At 60.1% G+C, this 5,847-nt stretch overlaps 1 protein-coding gene across 1 annotated transcript in view; it reads left to right on the top strand.

The window, feature by feature from the left end:
• The window catches only part of LOC113202058 (furin-like protease 2), a 39,647-nt gene that overhangs the window by 10,494 nt on the left and 23,306 nt on the right, over window positions 1-5,847 (top strand). The window lies entirely within an intron of this gene.

Genomic DNA, 5,847 nt, shown 5'->3' with positions numbered 1-5,847 from the left:
GGCGTTGAGCGTTCTGACAGACCGCGCCCGCCACATCGCGAAAGTCATAACCTCGCCGTTTCAAAAGTTAACCAGACTGCGGGGCGCGGATGGAGCGGCATTATAGCGGCTGCGAAGAGAAGTAGAGCCAAGGCTAGGAGGGCGCGCGTCGCCGGCGTCGTCGCCGGGCTCTTCCGGGATGCGGGGGAACGCCCCGCGCCGCACTCGCCACGCCCCACCTCGCCACACCTCACCCGAGACTCCCCGTCGCCGCGGCGCGCGTTTGCCAATCCTGCATGCAAAAGTGAACGGCTTCGCGACTTTTCCTGCTCTGCCGCACCCCAATCAGGCAAACTTCGAAAGAGTCTTTGATGAACTGCATCGGTTGCCCCCCCCCCCTCTTTCCCTCTCGCCCCACCCTGACGGCCCCTTCCTTCCCCCGGCGCGGCGCCCGTGTTTTTCAACGACTACATTTTGGCTGGCGCCCCGCCCGCCTCGTGCCTGCCCGGCTGGAGTATTCACCGTGCGAGCGGAACGCTCTCTATCCGCGCTGCTTCCGAAGCGCAGGAAATTGCAACAGCTCCCGGGCGGGTGGGGCGGCGTGGTGCTCTGCAGGAGGGCGGCGGGGATAGCAGCGTCCAGCGCGGCGCGTGGCCCGGCGGCGAGCAAGGACTCTTTGCGGGAGCGGGAGAATGACAAGGTTTCCGACCGGCGCCGTGGTGCGTGGTGCGTGCGTTGGGTTGGGTGCGTGGTCGATGGACATGAACATGTCACCGTTTCGGTGACTCTCCTGGATATGCGCCCCGTGCCGACCACCACGTTCTTCGTGGTTAGGGGCCGTCTAGAGCGAGTGCGTCCGTTTTTCCCATCGGATTCATCATTCGGCAAGTTACGGGAGCTCGGCGCCTGCGAGACTTAGGGTAGGCCACCCCGCAACACACGCGTGCACTGCAGGCGAGATGTTGCCTACCCATCAGGCGCTATGAGAGCCAGACCAGTCAGACCAACAGAAATCAGGAGAAATCTGAAAGAAATCTGAAAAAACAACAGAAAAAAAACAACAGAAAATCGGTGTACACTGGTATGTTAGAAAAGGACCCTTCGGCCGGGCCCCACCGCCCGCCACTAAGTACGTTGTGCCGGCCCGCAGCGCCCTCCCTCCAGCGTGTGTGGGGCGCTGCGCAACGGCCCGCGTGTGTGACAGCTGGGCCGGTCGGGCATTGCCGCCCCGATGTACTTACGCCCCGGCCCGCCCGGCCCGCCGCCCGAGTTGCGTAAGTTTCGGACTGAACCGAATCCCGCTCGCCCGGTTCCGTTCCGTTGAGACGGTCCGCGCGCGCGCGCGCGCACGCGCCCTGCCCTGGCCCCCATCTCGCACCGCGGCGGCGCCGCGCGAGTGGATGCATCGGCAGAGTCGCCCATCAGGAGATTACAGGAGATGGACCGAGTTTCCCTACACGACTAAATCGGGAAGTCCCCCGGCTCCAGGGATCGCGAGGCCAGGCGCGGGGGGCCAGGTCATCCCTCCCCTCTCAACTCTACGCTCTCATCTCACTTACCACTACAGATACTTACTAGCGCTGCTCTACTGGAGCCTGTCCGTCCATATCGTCCAACCGCCAGAGCAGGCGCAGCGAGCGGCCAGCAGCGAGTTGTAGAAATGTTGCAGCATTTCGGAAGCGAAATCTGCACGCGCAATTTTCGCAGACTGACGATGCTAAGACCTTTCACGCCAGCTGGCTGTGTGTATGTGTGTGTGTTGGCGCTATTTCCAGTCGCCTTGCAGCGCGGCGTCTGTTCGCTCTTGTGTGGAGTGTGTGAGTGTGTGTGTATTTGCGTTGGCCAGCGCCCCAACCGACCTGCAGAAGGCCATCAGCAGCGCAGGCAAACGATCAACGTGGCCAACATAAAAAGAATAGAAAATGAAGTTGAATGGGAGGGGGAGAAGTGATATATTTAAAATTCCAATTTGCCGCCTGCTCTCCCAATATTCTAATCGAGCGCCGTTCGCCCGCCTCACGTCGGCTAACGAAGCAATACTATGGGCGACCTCATTCGCGGATTATGCATTCGGCAGCGCAGTGCTCCGATATATTTCGGCAAAATTCATTCCGCATCGCGACGGCAAGGGTCCGCCCCTGTCTGCCATCATGGCGAGGAAATTGTGTGCACAGCTGCGGATTGCAGCGCGATGGAGAGAAAGAGAGAAGTGAGAAAGCTCTGTTTAAAGGCGACTGATCTGTGATCTGTGACCTTTATTGGCGACACAATCGAGCGCATACATGGCAGAGCAACAGTCCTGGTGGAAGCACGCGGAGCACCCGCCGCGCCTTTGCAAAAAATTTGGCAGTTTCTTTCGTTTGTTGTCAGAGGAATGGCGGGTGACACGCATTGCCCATTTTAAGCTGCCCGAAAAAAGTATATGGTAACGGTTAGGACAGGTTGACATGCGCCGTAACGTGACAATAGTTTGCCATCATACTGTCACATACGAAAGTGACACATATTGCCAATTTTTAGAATGACTGTGACGACGTGGCACCTGGCTGCTTCGAACCGGCGGTGCTGGTAACAGTGCTGGCCTCGTTGGCTGCCGTACTTGTCCCCCGCCCCGCCGCGCCCCTGCCACGGCACTGCCGCCCCTCCCCACCCTTGTTCGTACGCGTCGGGCTGCGTGTTCCTTAGTAATGTGTCGGCGCGAAGCGCTGTCTGCGCGCGGCCGAGCCTCGCCCCGCCCCGCCACGCCCCCACCACGCCCTCGGCGCCAGCCAGCCAGCTAGCCCACCCGAGGAGTGTAGGAAGGGATGTTTTTGCGGGCCTTTGTCGCCCCCCTTTCTATACCCTGCCGGGGCTAACGGCGAACACCCTCCCTCCCCCGCCCCCGCGCTTCTCTCCCGCCTTCTTTGGGTATTTAAATTAAGCAGCCTCGCGGGCTCGGCTTTTTGGCGAGTGTTCATGTTGGCCGCGTTGGCATGCTTATGGATGAGCGCTGGTTGGTGTTTGTACAGGGCGCCCCCCGCACCCCGCACTCCGCCCGCCCGCCCGTCAGTGCGTCCGTCCGTGCGCCCGGCAGACAGTCGATGTCTCCTGCTGCTCAAGGGGAGCCAAGGCCGTAGACCCCTCTGCTGCACTCGCAAGAGAGACAAGTGCACAGCCGGGGGCGGGCGGGGCCGTGCTGCACTACTGTACGCCGTGCTCGGTGCTCCCCACACGCGGTCAGGCTCGTGGCCATTGCACCTGTGTCCGAGCTCTCTATGAGCAGCCCGGCCCACACGCCCGTCTCGCGTCGGGTGTCGGGTCAGGGCCGAGGTTGGGCACAAAACCTCCCCCGCTAAGCGCGCGTTTGGCGCTGCCACCACCCGGCCGGCTGGCACGCAGACTGGTCGGTCAGGGCGAGGCGATGCTTGAGCCGACCTCTGGTGCAGCGGCGGCCTGCCAGTGTTCCCTCACTCATGCACCGTGCCATCACAACACCCTCTACTTCACCATTCCGATGGGGGGGACTTGGTTGCCGGCGAGCGCGCCATTTGCCATTACCTGGTACGGCTGTTTCGCGTCCTCTTTAATGTTACTCCGGGTGTAACGTTTCTTCCTCGCCCTCCTTGGCGGAGCTCTGTCAAGGACTCCGTCGCAGCCGCGCCGCCGCCGCCGCGGGCGCTGTGAGGCCCTCGGAACGTGACGGTCCCGCGGGTCCTCGCCTTCCTCCTCGACGACTCTGTGCATGCCGATGGGGGAAGGGTGAAGTGAGGTGAGGTGAGGTGAGGTACCCGTTGCCGTGGGTCGGGTCGCCGGTCCCACCAGTGCGGTCGCTCCGAGTCGCGCCACGTGGTGTGCTGGAAGAGGACTCGGCCGACCTGGCCCGAACCAACCCGCCGTCGCTGCTAATTTAGCTCTTTCTTCCTCTTTTTTTTTGCTCGTCTGTCGAACGCGCGCTGTTGACAGGACGGGTAGAGCAAGTGTTGCGTATAACAGTCTTCCGCTTCAAAACGCAGCAGGACAATCTCCGAAAAAAAAGTTGAAAAAATAATTAGCGATGCCTATAGGGCTGCCGCTGTTGTAGTAGTGGGCGTCGTTCGGGGTCGTCGGTCGTGATTTTTTCCCCCTTGTATTTTTCCGCGGTCGCGTAGCCAGGAGGGCAGAAAAAGATAGTTGTTGTGGTGGTCGGACTCGCGGGTTGGGTTGGGTCGCGTCGCCGCGGGACGCCTTGTGCCGTTCGGTTGGGTTCGGGGGTCGCCGAGTGTGACGTGTTATGAGAGTCCGACGGAGGGAGAAAGCACACACTCGCCAGCTCCAGTAAGATATGCCAATGATTTCTCTGCATTTGTTTTTTGACTCTATATATTTTCGTGGGAATTGTTCATTGAAATTTTTTTTGTTGCTGCCGACGACGTCAAACAAAAACGTGTGTAGTGCGGCGGGTGCGTGGCTCGCGCCGAGTCCTGTGCAGATCAGATCGACACAAGTGGGTCGGGGCCGGTATAGCGCCGCCGGTAGCGCTCGACGAGCAACACGGTGGCATGCCAACTTGCGTTTTACTTCTTCTTCTTTTTCTCCATTTTTTTCCTGAAAATGAATGCACATAATATCGTGCGAGTGCACCGCGAGCGCATGGGACGCGGGTACCATATGAGCATGCCGAGAGTCGAGTCGCTTGGTATGGTGCCGTGGAGAAGCAAGTAGATCGTCACGAGCCTGGAAGGGGAGAACGTGGCGTGGTGTGGCATCCCGTGACAATTTTTTTTATTTATACCTATACCCCTCTTTGCTTTTATTGTTTCACTCAGGGTTTTTAATTCGCCCAACTTCTCTTCTTTTTTTGGCAAATGATGATGGTAACTTACATGGCGTTTCATATTTATTTTGTTTGCCTCCGCTTCACTTGGTGTGTGTGTATGCTCGGCCGGCGTCAATTTGGCGCGAGGAATGGAGTGTGGAATCCCCCTCCTATCTGTCGGACACTTCACGGTCGGACGCGCCTGCCTGGCCGCCGTGCCGTACCCACCATCACGCAGGTAATTGCGCGTTGGGTCCGCGTCACTTGTCTGTTTTTAACGCCACACGGCGTGCCTCTCTGCCCTGCCCTGCTGCCCCGCCCGTGGCGTGCCTCCAGCGTGCCTCCAGCGTGCCTCCAGCAGCGTGCCTCCAGCGAGTCGCGTCGTGTCGTGCCTCGGCAACACACCGGACCTCTTCTATCCCGCTATGGGCCGCGCGGTTGGTCCGCCCGCCGCGCTCACGCCGCCGCCGCGCGGCATGAAAAGATTAAAGTGTTAATCGCTCTCGCCGCAGCAGCATTCAGTAGCAGGAAGAAGCAGCTGGATGGTACTTTTTCAGGCGCGGACTCGACTCGTCTCGTCCATGTCCGGATGGCTGGTGTTATTGGGAGGTAGGAGGACGCTGCTGGGCACAGACAATCGATGGCCATCATCGCGCAGGTGAAATGGTGTGCGATGCGTCCTTGTTGTGTGCTATCTTTCATCGTCCTCGCCGCATCTGTGGTCCTCCCCGCCCCCGCTCTCGGCCTCTCTCTCCCTCTCTCTTCCTCTCACCTCGTCATCCCATCTCGCTCGCACTCATTCCTCATGTCCGGCCACAAAACTGCAAGGTTATGATAGTTTGGATGTGTTGTACCGGATCTGCCCGGTCCGCCGCCGCAACTGCATGGTCGTCGGGCTGCGGCCGGTCCGGCCGCGGACAGCAGCGAGGCAGCAGCGAGACAGCAGCGGGCCTTCTCTCTCTCTCTCCTCTCCCACAGCTCGGCGCGGGGGGCACCACCAAAGCCTATCGCTGCTGCTGCTGAAGTGATAACGCGACCTCTTTATCAAAAATCGGCAAAACTTCGCTGCATGCGAAAGGCGGGCGAGGGTAGGG

The sequence above is a fragment of the Frankliniella occidentalis genome, unplaced genomic scaffold (assembly GCF_000697945.3).
Source record: "Frankliniella occidentalis isolate FOCC.00 unplaced genomic scaffold, Focc_3.1 Scaffold209, whole genome shotgun sequence".
In the NCBI taxonomy this organism is placed as follows: Eukaryota; Metazoa; Arthropoda; class Insecta; order Thysanoptera; family Thripidae; genus Frankliniella; species Frankliniella occidentalis.
This window is presented reverse-complemented; position numbering and strand designations above follow the sequence as displayed.